The sequence below is a fragment of the Lithobates pipiens genome, unplaced genomic scaffold (assembly GCF_037356315.1).
Source record: "Lithobates pipiens isolate NorthernLeopardFrog02 unplaced genomic scaffold, aLitPip1_a1.2 Scaffold_19, whole genome shotgun sequence".
Lineage (NCBI taxonomy): Eukaryota > Metazoa > Chordata > Amphibia > Anura > Ranidae > Lithobates > Lithobates pipiens.
The window spans coordinates 433,021,288-433,036,988 of record NW_027507764.1 but is presented as its reverse complement, the minus strand read 5'-3'; positions in this window follow the sequence as shown (position 1 = coordinate 433,036,988).

The window sequence follows — 15,701 nt, the reverse complement described above, 5'->3', positions numbered from 1 at the left end:
GTCATCCGGCACTTACCCTATCTAGGCAACAGGCATCGTCAGAGGCGTAACTAAAAATCACAGGGTCCCATAGCAAAATGTTGTATGGGCCCCCACCCAGGGGCAGATCCAAAGTCTAGTCTCTGGAGGGGCACTGACAGAAAATAATTTTTTTTGGGGGCAGTTTATCAGGGCAATGGCTGATGTTGGTGCTTCAATCATCACGGCACCATTTGTGTTGTGGTGTCAGGATGACTGAAACACATTATTTAATTGGTATAGAAAATTAAACAGTTCAACTCACCATAATGCAGAATCAGTGGGACCCCCGAGTGTGTCACCTGCCGCCAGATGCAAATTGTCACTTGTCACACGTTGCAGATTGTCACTTGCCAGATCACCTGTCACACATTGCAGATTGTCCACTTTCTCACGTCGCCTGCCACACGTTGCGGATTGTCACTTGCCACACGTTGCAAAGTGTCTACTAATCACCTGGCACACATTGCGGATTGTCCACTTGCCACGTCACCTGCCACAAGTTGCAGATTGTCACTTGCCACACCTTGCAAATTGTCCACTTGCCACGTCACCTGCCACCCATTGCAGATTGTCCACTTGCCACGTCACCTGCCACCCATTGTGGATTGTCCATTTGCCACAACACCTGCCACAAGTTGCGGATGGTCCACTTGCCACATCACCTGCCACAAGTTGCAGATTGTCCACTTGCCACATCATCTGCCACCCATTGCGGATTGTCCACTTGCTACGTCACCTGCCACCCATTGCAGATTGTCCACTTGCCACGTCACCTGCCACCCATTGTGGATTGTCCACTTGCCACATCACCTGCCACAAGTTGCGGATTGTCCACTTGCCACAAGTTGCAGATTGTCCACTTACCACGTCACCTGCCACCCATTGCGGATTGTCCACTTGCTACGTCACCTGCCACCCATTGCGGATTGTCCACTTGCCACGTCACCTGCCACCCATTACGGATTGTCCACTTGCCAAGTCACCTGCCATCCATTGCAGATTGTCCACGTCACCTGCCACACATTGCGGATTGTCCATTTGCCACATCACCTGCCACATGTTGCGAATTGTCACTTTCCTGCTAAGGTGGGAAATGGGGATTGTCACATCTGTTTCCCAATCTGAGTCAGGCAGCAGAGAGATGATGTGAGAGATGTGCTGCCTGCACAGTGAGGGCAGAACTGCCAGTTTGCAGGGCGGGCGCCAGGCAGTGAGAGATGATTTAATCTCTCTGCTCCACCACCCGCTGATTGGCCACCCACCCACCGAGCCTCCCCGCTGGCAGCTTCCCCCCCCCCACCGTCGAGTCACCAGCTACGTCCGCTCGTACAGTCAGTGTGACTGTACAAGCGCCGAGTGGACGGGCAGCTTGGCAGCTCACCCGCTGCCCACTCACTGGGCCCTCCTCGGTTGCAGGCCCCATAGCGACTGCACAGTCGCTATGCTGGTAGTTCCGCCACTGGGTATCGTGCAGCGGCAGGCGTCGGGGCATTGTAGAAAATCAGGCAGCAGCAGTTATCAGGGCATTGGTGGACATCAGGCAGTTGTGGGGATCGGGGCATCAGTGAAAATCAGGCAGCGGAGGGCATAGGGCAGTGGCTCCTATGTCTTCTCCTCCTCCTCTCCTCCACCGTGTGTCTCCTCCCCTTCTCCCAGGCATCCAATAGGATCGCCTGTCCTTTCAGCCAATCGGGTGACGGGTATAAGACCCACTTCCTGATTGGCTGGGAGGGGGATCAATGTTACAATTGCGAATATTCATTCGCTGTTGCAACAATGCTCTGCACCCCGATCCCACCCTTTTTTGAAGCTCATTAGAGCCTCTGGCTCCAATCAGTGCTTCAAAAAAACACCCCCCCGCCATAGGAATTCTTGCGTCCGGAATCGTGAAAGGGGCTGGACACATTGGATAGGGAGGGTGGCAGCATGGACAGGGGGCAGCGCCCATGCGCCCTTAATGGACGGGCCGCCCCTGGCAGAGTCTAATGTACAATATAGTGTATAAAGTGCAGGAGTCTGTAATGTCCAATATAGTGTAGAGTGTATATATATATATATATATATATATATATATATATATATATATAGTGTATGAGTCTGTAATACACTATATAATGTATATAGTGCAGGAATATGTGCAAATCTGTACAACTGACTATAGACAGTTTTTTTCATGTTCAGGCTGTAAAAAAACAAAGAGCAAAAACAGATTCTGCTATCCACACTAAATTAGGTGGATGGAGGAATCCCTCCTGCCAGGACCAACAGTATGATTGTCCCCCAGTGCAATATTCCCCCCTCCCTGGATCAGTCTGTTCACCAGTACGGTTCCCCACCCCCCAGGTCAGCCTGTCCACCAGAATACCCTACACCCAGGTCAGCCTGTCCCCATCCCCAGTACAACACCCTTAGGTCAGTCTATGCCCAGTATCACCACCCCCGGGTCAGTCTGTCCACCAGTACAATTCCCCCCCCAAGTCAGTCTCTCTGCATCCCCAGTACAACCCCCCCAGGTTAGTCCATGCCCAATACCATCCCCCCCCCTTCCCCAGTTAAGGTGAGTCTGAGCTCCAATTAGTATGTGTGTCAGAAACCATGAATCAGACCGAGACAGAAGTACGGTTAAATCCCAATTGTTTAATGATAAAAGTAGATAGAACAAACATAGTCAAAACATAGCCAAAGTTCATTAACCAGAACGGATATTCAGACAAGCAAGAAAGTCAGGAAGCCAGGGAACAGCATTGTAGAACAGAAAGCAGAAACGCAGGAGATAGTCTCTGTGATGTTGATCAAGGTGAAGGCAGAGATCATCTGGGCTGGATGGCTTAAGTAGGCAGTACTGACGAGCAGGATATCATCAACAGGTGAGTCACTGTGGAGAGATAGGAGCTGGCAATTAGCTGACAGCTGAGCTGCCAGCTCAGAGAAGGAAGGACTGAGCCTAGCCCTGACATTGTGCCTACTACAACTCCTCCCAAGGTTAGTCTGTGTCACTACTATTCCTCCCACCCCCTCCCCATCCTTCGTCCAACACTGTAATAACAACTCTTTAGGCTTGTCATCTACTTATATATGTGACAAAACTTCTTTGGTGTTCTTAGATCTGGAACAGTCATCACAACAGCAGTATTGTAACTAAAACCCATTTCAAACCAGCTTCTGGAAATTCATATTTACAATTACGCAGTTGCCACCACCCTAGATGGATCCCTAACATTCCCAAAGGCCAATTCACCAGACTCCTTAGGAATTTCCACCCCCCCCCCCAACAAATTTATAAACTACTTAAGCTGATGTCAGATTTAATACCAATCAATATTCACTGCAAAACTAATGGAACATATAATCTCCCGATATTCGAACATACTTCTCCCTGACCCCAAACTCACTCACTCAGTCATTCCTCTCAAACCCAAGTTTGTATACAAAAGGGCACCATACATCAAAAACAAAATGGCATCCAGTAAACTTTCCATTGTCCCCAAGTCCACTTCTCAGCCTATGACCTTTTAAAAAAAGTCTTTGCAAAATGTGTCCTTTTGTACAACACCGCCATAAATCATTCTCTGACTCGTGTGGTAAAAATGACATCATTGAAAAGTTTTTTACCTGTGTAGCACCCTGATGTTTAGGCAGGGTTGCTCCTAAATTTACCTGCCAGGTGTATTCGCCATGGCCATTTGTTGTTAGGGATCAATTGAGTTCACCTAAGTCTGGAATTGCCGCACTTCTCTCTTCTGCTGAAGGGTGGCCGGGTACCTAGGGGCATTATATAAGACAATGGCAAAGCAAGGACAGATCAGGAGTATATGGGGTATCTCAGCCAATGGACAAGCGTTTTATTAAATCTTCTGGCCTGCTGGGAGGACCTATATATTTGGGTGAGGTCAGGTGATCTGTGTTCTGTGCATCCTGGACGGCTGTCTGGGTGGACGTGTTGTGCTGCCTGGGCTGCTAGGCCGGTGTGTGGGCCTATCCCGGGGACATCTGGCCGCTAGGCTGTCTGAGGCCCTTCAGGTCTGGTATGGATATTAAGGGGAACCCCGCATCAATTTTTTTTAAAAATTTGCCGCGGGGATCCCCTAAAAATCCATACCAGACCCTTTATCCGAGCATGCAACCTGGCAGGCCACAGGAAAAGAGGGGGGAACGAGAGAGCGCCCCCCCTCCTGAACCGTACCAGGCCACATGCCCTCAACATTGGGAGGATCCTTTGGGGGTCTGTGTCCCCTCAAAGCACCATGTCCCCATGTTGATGTGGAGAAGGGCCTCATCCCCACAACCCTGGCCGGTGGTTGTGGGGGTCTGCGGGCGGGGGGCTTATCAGAATCTGGAAGCCCCCTTTAACAAGGGGACCCCCAGATCCCGGCCCCCCCTGTTTGAAATGGTAAGGGGGTACAAAAGTACCCCTACCATTTCACAAAAAAAGTGTAAAAAAATTTGTTAAATAAGACAAACACACTTTTGAAAAATTCCTTTATTAAAAATAAAAATAAAAAAAGGATTCCAGCGGTGGTAATCCACTCTTGCTATCCAGCAACGGATGATATCTCTCCAGCGATGGTTGATCTGATCCAGCGCAGTGAATCCATCCATCTTCTGTCTCCACGGAGGAGACACTGCGGGGATCCCGGCGGCCTGACGTTTGTTATATGGGAGGGAGGGGCCACTCGTCACCTGACCCCGCCCCCTCTGACGCAAGGGGAAACCCGGGGTTCCCTGTGATGTATGGGTGACCCCGCCCCCCTCTGATGTAACACAGCCAGATTTCCGTTACATCAGAGGGGGGCAGGGTCACCCATACGTCACGGGGAAGCCCGGGTTCTCCCTTGCGTCAGAGGGGGGCGGGGTCAAAATATAAAATATTCCATAGACTCAACATGCCTATCAGCAAATAGCTTGAGGTGTCTAATTTCCAAAAATGGGTCATTTGGGTGGGGGGGGTTGAACTGTACTGGAATTATATACACAACATTTAAAAGCTTATGTCACATATCACCCACTCTTCTTACTACTTGAAGACAAAGAAATTTTTTATTTTTTTTGCAAGAAAATTACTTTGAACCCCCAGACATTATTTTTTTTAAAGCAAATGCCTTACAGATTAAAATGGTGGGTGTTGCAATTTTCTTTTTTCGCATAGTATTTGCGCAGCGATTTTTCAAGTGCAATTTTTTGGGAAAAAAAAAAAACATACTTTTTTTTTATTTTAATGCACTAAAACACACTATATTGCCCAAATGTTTGATGAGATAAAAAAAAAAAATTATATCATGCCGAGTACATGGATACCAAACACGACATACTTTAAAATTGTGCACAAACATGCAGTGGCGACAAACTACATGTGTTTTTAAAAGCCTTTACAGGTTACCACTTTAGAGATACAAAGGGGGTCTACTGCTAAAATTACTGCCCTCGATCTGACCTTCGTGGTGATACCTCACATGCATGGTACAATTGCTGTTAACATATGACACCAGAGCGACGCTTGCATTCACCTTTGCATGTAAGCACAGGGGGACAGGGGTGCTTTTTATTTATTTTGCTTTTTGCTTTTTTATTTTTTACTTTTCCTTTCATTTATATTTTTTTTTATAATTTTTATTGTTATCTCAGAGAATATAACTATCCCCTATGATAGCAATAGTTAGTGACAGGTACTCTATTTTGAAAAAATAAAATAAAAATCGGGGTCTATTAGACCCTAGATCTCTCCTCTGCCCTCAAAGCATCTGACCACACCAAGATCTGTGTAATAAAATGCTTTCCCAATGGCGCTGTTTATATCCGGCAAAACCTAAGTCATGAAATGCTCTTAGCTTCCGCTTTCTTAGGCCTTAGAGATGACTGGAGCCATTCTGCTCTCTGATCAACTCTATGGTCAGCTGGCGGAACCACCGGCTGCATTCTTGGGTTCCCTGTTGGTACAGGAAAGCCTGAGAAAAGAGTGTGTATTCCCTCCCACTGCTTGTAAAAGCAGTTTAGAGGCTAATTAGCTGCTAGGATTGCTTTTACATGAAAGCTGACCGCTGGTTGAAAAGAATGATACCAAGATGATACCTAAACCTGCAGGCATCATTCTGGTATAACCACTCAAAGACCAGCAACATACCAGTACGTCGCTGGTCCTTGTTGGGCATCCATTGTAATGTTCTTTTTTTCATGCAGTCTGTGGGCTGAACGAAAAAAAGAGATTGATCGGTGGGTATGCCCACAATTAGAATACCGCCCTTCATCCACCCACTTCTAATGATAGGCCATACATGCACAATTATTTTTTATTTTTTTTAACTGTGGTGGTGAAATCACCTCCTACAGCACTGGAGTTGTGGCTTTACGTATCATGGGAGCAAATGCTGTTGCTGTCAGACCGCAACTCGTTTTTTTTAGTAATGCCCATGAAGAGGGATAGGCCCAGGAAGAAGGTCTTAAATTCGGAAACCATAATAGGTTTCCAATCTCTGGCAATGATCAACTGGGGATTAGCAGTGATGAATTGACCAGCATACAAATTGCTTTGGTCCACAATAGATCTATAGAGATCTTCAGTGAAAAACAGCAAATAAAAATCAACTGTTTCCACCAGAATTTCAGGTTGGCCAGTGAATGAGGGAAGTACAGGTGCTGCAAAAGTGGTGGGCTCCCAATTTGGATTGGCAAATGCAACAGAAAGGGCACTATGGGCTGAACAGGCCTGTGTTCATCTTCTTCTTGGTGGCTGTGGAACACTACTCGTGCTAGCCACCTCACCAGCTTGAACTGCACTTATGGAACTCGCCGCATCACCAAGTGTTACTGCAATGCTGGATGTACAATCAGGATGTACTAAGTCGCTGGTGCTTGCCAGTTCACCAGAAGGATAAGCGGCACTAGTACTGTCTCTCTGCTCCATACGAGAGCCCTGCGGTTCTTGCACCTCAACAACAGCAGAAGAACAGGGTCGGGTACACCTGACCTTAGAAGGGACCACTACTCCATCATCAGAGCCATCTGTCAGGGTGCCGCTGTTTACCAGTTCACATTCTGAGCCTGAGCCTGAATCTGACAGATGGGTTACTTCCTCTTCACTATCCGTAATGCTCAGAAACGTTTAGGCATCTTCAATACTGTACCTTTTTTTTAGCGTTCACCGAGATCAGGCCTGACTCTGCGAATGCTGCAGTTATGCATTTATTGTTTTTGTAAGTGACAGTGATCGATTGATAGTGCATTTGGATGGGCTGGGCTGGGTGGAGGGGCTAAACGCAGGTGCTAGCAGATATCTGAACTGATCCCGCTAACACTGCATTTTTGGGAACCCTAAACTGCTGGGAAAGCTAGTATAGATTATCAGATATTGTTCCATTCAGACACTATACTACTAAGGGAGGTGTATGGTGCGTGCATGGGCGTTAGCGCTACTGGCACCATTCTGACGCTGCCTGGGGAAGCACAGACCCGATCTGGCACTAAAACCTAACTGATATCACCCGTTGGGTGATCAGGGGGGTTAAACCTTTATTTATTTAGGTAATATACGGCGGGTACCCCGACGCTATAAAAAAATAACTAACCATCGTCACCTGTGACACTAATACGGTGATCTCGAGTGACGGGGTGATCAAGGGGTTAAACCTTTATTGGGGGGACCCTAGACCTATCTGAGCATACCACTAAGTACCCCAACACATTTTTGTCACGAATGACACCAGTACAGTGATCAAAAAATATGAACACTGGGGGGGCGTGGCCTGGCCGAGCACCAAGATGGACGCGTGAGGGATCCGCTCCTGCCGCTGACTCTCTTTCATCAGCTTTAATCGGTGAGATCCATCAGCGCATACCAGCCAAAGAGATGGGGACGGCGTCCCGCAACACCTCGACATCTAGATCCCGGTCGCCTCGAGGACATTCAGGTGGAAAAACGCAAAATATCCCCGAAAATTTTCGTTCACAGAGAGGCAACATGGCGCCTTCCCGCCAAGTTCACCTCCAGCCGACTACACCACCACCCCGATCGGAGGCCATCCTGGTGTCACGGGAGACTTCCCAGATGCCTACCGTCAAATCGAGAGTCGTCTCCATCACAACCGGTCAGCATTCAAGACCTACGGTGTATAGCGGCGGATATAAAGGACACGTTGTCGGCCGCCATTGCAGACCTTCGAGTCGACATACACGCGCTCACGGACAGAGTCCTGGAGGTGGAGAAAATCTCCGCACAACATGATAATGTACTTCGTAAAGCCACTAGAAAGATTGATCACCATACAATTCAGCTAAGGGAGACTCAACGTCACATCGAGGACCTTGATAATCGCAGCCGCCGCCATAACATCAGAATCAGAGGGTTGCCAGAAAGCATAGAACCAGACATTTTGGAGCAAGAGGTAACGGCTCTCTGCAATTCGCTTCTGAATAGGCCTAGGGAAACTCGTATCGAAATGGAGAGAATACATAGGGCCTTACGCCCCAAAGGAAAGAAAACTGACCCTCCCAGAGATATCGTATGCTGTATCGTAGACTACAGGCTTAAAGAGGAGATCCTTCGACAAGCCATGAGCCAACAACAGCTATAACACGGAGTAGTATCTATCCAAATCTTCCAAGATTTGTCGGCCATCACGTTACAAAATCGCAGAGACCTGAAACCCTTGTTGGAAGTTTTACGTATCTATGGCATACAATACCGCTGGAAGTTTCCCTTCGGTCTCTCTGCTACGCATAGGGGGGAAATCAGCACTGCTACGGTTGCCCGAAGACCTACGACACTTTTGTCGAACGCTTGACATTCCGCTAGTGGACATACCTAATTGGTACGCGGACTTCCGCACTTATTCAGCGAGGCACTCGCCTCCGCCGTTCGAAGAACAAATGGAAGTGCAAGAACAGAGACCCCGCAGGCGACGATCAGCTTCTGGAAACAGGACACGCTCCTCTCGTCACGGAGATAGAGCCGGCTACAGTCCAGAAGAAACCCCACGCTCTCGCAGGGCTCGTAGAGACTACTGATTGCGAAATTACTGACATTTACTCCAGCAATAAGATTGAGTATCACTTTACTCTGTACTTTTAACTGAAACTTTTAGGTACTATACGTTCGACCTCAAGCTGCTTCGCTCATTTGAAGCGGGTCTGTTCTTCTTTCTTCTCTATTCGGTTGGTTTGATTGCCTACAGTTCACAGGACCTAAGAAGGAAACAAAATGCACTCGACCGTTGGAATTCACTACATGACAAAGTCGGCCGCTTGTTGCTCAACACAACCATCTGACAGTGGGTTCATCATCTCTTGAAGGTCCTACTCGTACTTCCACGGCTGACCTTCTGAACATTTTACTTTAAACATTCGGCCGTTAATCTACGCACTGAAATGATACACGGATGCCTAACATTTATAGACCTACACTGTAACGGTGAGAATTAGAATTACCAATGGCTTACTTATGGACTGCAGAGACTGATTTGCTATCCCCCTCCTGAATAGGTTCGGGTCATATGAATCGTCTGAACTATGGTTTGAGATTCTCTTTTGAAGTCTATCATATCTCTCCCGGTTTGTTGCTACGTTTATTTATTTTCTTTTTTGTTGTTCTCTTTTCTCTACTGGCTCTCATTTTTTCTTTTTTGTAGGCTATTGATAGACCTAATAGGTATTCATCTATTAGATGCTTAATTGTTTTTCTTTTTTGAAAGCCGCTCCACGTTGCTCATTCCAGGAGTCTACTGGACGGTGACCAGCGGATAGCTCGCAATGCTCCTCGATTCAATGCGCAGCTAGGTCACTGGTTGGTAACTCGCCAATATGGGGATTCTGCTTGGCCGACGAATCACTTCGAAAGAGGTGTCTCAAACAAATTTTTGCAATGATTTGGTTCTCGGCCTGCGATCTTAACTGGTTACCTCCAGAACCAACTCTGACTTGCCCATCTGGAAGGGGTCGTTGGTCGAATAAGAACTCCCTGACCATGTCCCAACTATTCAATTAAGTGATTGTTTTAGCTGATTATTGTTTTACAACAGTTTAGAACCGTTATTGTTATACTGGATTAAGTTACTTAACATTAGTGACTCAAATGGGTCATAGCTCCAATTGAAAATCCAGACTTTTGGCTACTGTTCTTGGGTTAGATCGACAGGGTATAGGTGTTGGAGATAGAGACCCCTTTTACGATGCTGTTGGGGAGGGTGATCCGCCTCAGCTTCAAAGTCGGATTCGGCCGGCAATTGAAGACCATGGTTTTACTTTGATATTATACCACGAGGCGGTCCCCCTCGCATGCGGCATTGGACTTCTCTCATTTCACACACCTGGCCCCCTCGACATCAGTTCACATGATTATGATTGAGCCTAGAGCTACTTCTCCACTATCTTTTGAAAAAGTCCAGAATTTCAACTTAGACTTTGGTGTGCTCCTGCATGATTTGTACCCTTTTTGGGATCACCCGGTGTTGCACTATTGTTACACATTCTCCCCATAGAAAATAGTGTTCGAGAGTTGAGCGGTAGTTTCATTGATTTTGAGATTAGAATACAGGTGTAAGACCTTGGTCGACCCCCCAACAGTGCCGTGAGTGAATTCATATTGCTATTTACAGATACGGATCCAGATCACGGCGCTGTAATTTTCTGACTTACACTGACTTAGTGTGGGTCAGTATAATATTCTTCACTTTCACATCCTTTTTCACAGTACTCTTTTCACCAGCTTGACTCTTCACCACGCAGTGTGTACTTACACACTTGTCTGATAGACCATATTTTCCTCTCAGTGTCCTAGTTTGCGAACAGTAACATGATCTACCAGGCTCAAACCCTAATTACCACTCCAGCGACAGCGATACCAGCTCGAGATTTACAGATTAATTTTACATCACTTAATGTTCGAGGACTTAACATCCCCCAAAAGCGATCGCAATTACTGTACACCCTTAAAAAACACAAACAGCATATAGTATTTCTACAAGAGACTCACTTTAGAACAAACAACATCCCCAAATGATATGATTGACATTATCCCACGATTTACCATGCTACGACGGACGACTCCAAATCTAAAGGAGTTGCAATATTGATTTCCAAACATTGCCCATTGAAAGTAACTGATATTAAACGTGATACACAGGGCAGATATCTTTTTATTAAAAGGTACCATTCACAACAGACAGATTACATTGGCGAATTTATACGCTCCGAACAAGAGACACATCACGTTCTTTCGAGAGACACTCCATACCCTCACTGAATTTCAAGCTGGAATGCTCATAGTAGGGGGGGATTTTAATGTGACGCTAAATCCAACACAGGACTTATCCAACGGAACCTCATCCCTTCCATATAGGGCATTACGGGCTATTAAAACGCAACTGCAAGAACTAACATTACATGACACATGGCGTACACTCAACCCAAATGGTAGAGATTTCACCTTTTACTCAACCCCACACGACAAATACTTCCGTTTGGATTATTTTTTCATCTCCCAAAACGATCTGTCATTTGTTACCCACACATCCATAGAACCACTAATAGTTTCGGACCACAACCCGATAACCATGACTTTAACCCTACCTATCTCACAGACCCCGAGCCCGATTTGGAGATTGGACAATTCTTTACTAACTGATTTGGACATAACTCAGAAACTCTCCTCCCGCTTGGCGCAATATTTTCAAGAAAACGATGTAGGGGAAACCAAACAGTCGAGCATATGGGCAGCTCATAAATGTGTCGTGCGGGGGGAATTCATATCCATAGCTGCACACAGACACAAACTTAGGAAAAAACATATGCAAGAGTTATACGACAAAGTTTATAAACTAGAACGAATGCACAAGGCATCGTTGGCACATACTACGCTTTCGGATTTATTGCAGGCGAGGGACGAACTTAGACAGAAGTTGATTAAAAGACCGCAGAGGAAATATATTCTCACAGAAGCTATTTTACGAATTCAGTAACAAATCAGGTAAACTACTGGCAAAGGGGCTTGGTATGATGTGGAGACATGCCGGACTTCCGGCGGAGAGGAGCGTGTGAGTGAATGAGCGACTGAAGCCGCTCCCCCCTCCCTCGCTAGGAAGCAGTCTCAGCGGGACGTATGACCGACTTCCCTACCCCCTCAGAGAGGGACGACGAAATGGCTAACTAGCGGCAAGCCTGAGGATATCCCCCCGTAAAACCAGAAAGGTCTCACCTCCTTGCTGCCCCCCTCCTCCTTTTCTCCAACGGCTCCTGTTATCCCCCGCGTCGCGTTGCGGCGCCCGGCTACTGGAGCTGGCGGACCGGCGGGGAGCCGAGCGGTGCAGAGCAGGTGACGGAACAGCGGAGCGGTGAGATCGGCGGGAGAAGCCGAGGATCTCGCGAGATTCCGGGACCTTCTGCATTCAAGAGCGGAGCTACGAAGGGATCGACAGATCGTGTTGGCGCTGCTGGAGGAGGTCAGGCGGGACGTTCGAACGGATTTCATCCGGATGGCGGAGCGGGTCTGCGAGCCCCCTGTGAGCCCCCTGCCTGCCTGGACCGAAGATACATAAGAGAACAGCCTGGAGAATAGCTTGGAGAGCATCAGATGGTGAGAGAGAACTCATCTTTATATTCTCTATGGGAAAGTAACTTTAAATACAGACTTGAGCTACCCTGAATGCATATATAGGGTTGTATAATTATATGTATAAAGGCGCATGGACTTTAGTGATCTGACTTATAGGAACTGAATAACAGACGAACTCTGGCACATGTCATTGTAAACGCCTATATATGGGAAGTTGCTTTCGGCTATAGAGATAGACTAGCTACAAAAAGAAGCTGGTGAGCGGAATAAAGTTAAAGAGCCCCTCCCCCCCGCATACTCGGGCTTTTTTAAGACCCAACAGAAGTACAAATGCATAATCTGGGGTAGCAAAGAGACTGGACTTTAACAAAAAAAAAAAAAGAATTAAAGAGATAATAAAGAAAAACAGGAGCGGAGAGGTGTAAGTAGTAGGAATGACAACACGTAGACGTGCGGCATTACAACCAGCTGCAGGCGGAAGTAGGAATTCGGCAAGTGTATTGCGGGCCTACCTGACGCCGCCAAAGGGAGAACGATTGGCAACCCGAAATCAAGAAGGGAGACGGGGGAGCTTGGAGATGGCAGGCGGGCATACAAAGGTGGGACGAGGAACATCAACACTGGATCACAGGGAGCCAATGGGGTATGGTCTGGGGTTACAAACTACAGGCAGAGAAGAGCGGAGAGTAAGCGGAAATTACCTGGAGGGAAGGCAAAGAGAAGGAATACAAACCCCAGGAGGCATGAAAGAGGACTGGAGGGGCGGTGGAGCAAGGGGGGAAAAAAAAAAAAGACTCTCAATAATGGAAGGTACCCCAATAGACCAGGGCTTGGACTCACAAAGACCCCCCGTTAAAGAAAGAGCAACGGTCAGCGAAAACGAGGGAACCCAAGGTATAACTAATAAGGGAGGTAATATACCCGAGGAAGAGCAAGTAGAAAAAAAGGAGAAAGGCAAAGATCACAAAGGATCTCAGGTCGACACACGAAGGAAAGAAACGGTAAAAGAGAGTTTGGAAAACCCTAGTATGAAAGAGCAAAACAAAAGAGGTTCTGAGGGGGAAGAGACGGAAAGTATAAATATAGAATGGGACCTAAGAGAGCATATAAAGGCCCTCCCTACGAAGGCGGATATTCAACAGCTAATAGCAACAGTAGAGAAATCATGTAAATTAGCAGTAGAGGAATTAAGGGAAGAGGTGGTGGCAATAGGTAACAGAATGGAAGGAATTGAAAATACCCAAGAAGAGATGGCACAGGCGGTAGCAGAGACCCAAGACACTATTAAATACCATGAGGAAGTAATGAATAACTATAGAGATCAAATGGACGAGTTTGAGAACAGGGATCGGCGACAGAATATACGCATACGAGGTCTACCGGAAAAATATCATAGCAGCGATCTGCCAACGGTAGTTCAAAAGTTATTCTGTCAAATTATGGGAACAGCTGCGCCGGAATTTATTGAAATGGACAGAGTTCATCGTGTCACCTCCTTCGGTATTCAAAACAAAGAGAAGCCCAGGGATGTGATATGCAAACTGCATAAGTATACAATAAAGGAAACAATAATCAGGATTGCACGAGACACCCCCACAATTGAATACGAAGGAGCCCAAATCCTTCTGTTCCCTGACATATCCCGTCGCACACTAATGCAGCGGAGAATGGTCCGACCACTGTTGGAAGCTCTACAGGCAGCAGATATTAGGTACCGATGGGGGTACCCTTTTCGTTTAATAGCATCAAGGAATGGGAAAACAGCAGTACTCCGCACTAGAGACGATTTAAAAGAGTTTTTAGAAATATTAGAACTCCCATTCGCAGATTTCCAGGACTGGAGAACCACTAATGTTAAGACATGAATCCAACGACCGGAGCCATGGTCCCAAGTGGGAGGGAAAGGCTAACGAAAGAAGATAGCACATTTTAGTATAAAAGAATTGAAAGAAGGGAAGGGAAGAGAGACTTTTGAAGAAATAGAAATAAGTAAAGTCAAGAGGGAGGGGGGGAAGTGTGGGTCAGTACTCAAACCCTCACTTAACTTTATCGTAAGTTTTTATTTATTTATTTATTTATCTTGGGTTTTTTTTTTTTTTTTTTTTTCCCAATTAGGCGGGTCCCGAGGAAAGGGACTGACCAAACCTGCAATATGCAGGAAGGGGGGAGGGCTCGGGAGGAGCAAGGAGCAACCAAATGGGCTCACCCTATCATTAGTTGGTACATTTTACTAAGTAAAGTGTTAAGTTGTGGATGTGGTCGGAACGGAATTTTTTCTTCTTTTTTTTTCCTTTTTTTTTTTTTTTTTTTTCTTGAGTTTTCTACAGGTGTACATGGAAGTGGGGAAAAGAGACACTCAGCAGCAGATTAAGAATGGTATACAATTACTCAGAGTAAAGAAATGGCAAAAGTATTAAAAATAATGACTTATAATGTAAGGGGACTGTGCTCACCTCAAAAAAGGGGCCGTCTTTGGCAGGAATTAAATCATCAAGCTGTAGATATAGTATTCCTACAGGAAACACATTTCACATCAGGATCCATACCAAGGCTACCGTTATTCCCATACAACCAATGGTTTCATGCAGTATCGCCAATTGCGAGAGCTAGAGGAGTATCGATAGCCTTTGGGAATACGTGCCCTTTGACATCTATAGTGGTGAACACAGACCCAGAAGGGCGGTTCCTTTTTATTAAAGGAACACTACAGGGACAAGGGTACACATTTGCATCAATATATGCACCAAATACACACACAGTTGATTTTCTGGGAAAAACACTAAGAGCGTTAGAAAAATTTAGGGAAGGGTTTTTGATTCTCAGAGGGGATTTTAATGTTATAGTCGACACTAAACTAGACACAACAACAGGGAAAACCCCTTTATCATTTAGAGCACTTAAACAGGTAAAAAAATTATTTCAATCCTCACACTTGGTAGACAGCTGGAGGGCACTAAATGGAGAAAAAAAAAAAAACTATAGTTACTATTCAAAGAGCCATAACACCTATTCCAGGTTGGACTGGATCCTGGTAGACCAATATTATTTAGAATATGTAAAAGCAGTAAATATAAAGCCAATAACGATCTCAGATCACGCCCCGGTGGTGGCGGTGATCGCCCCTACACACGCAGGTCATAAG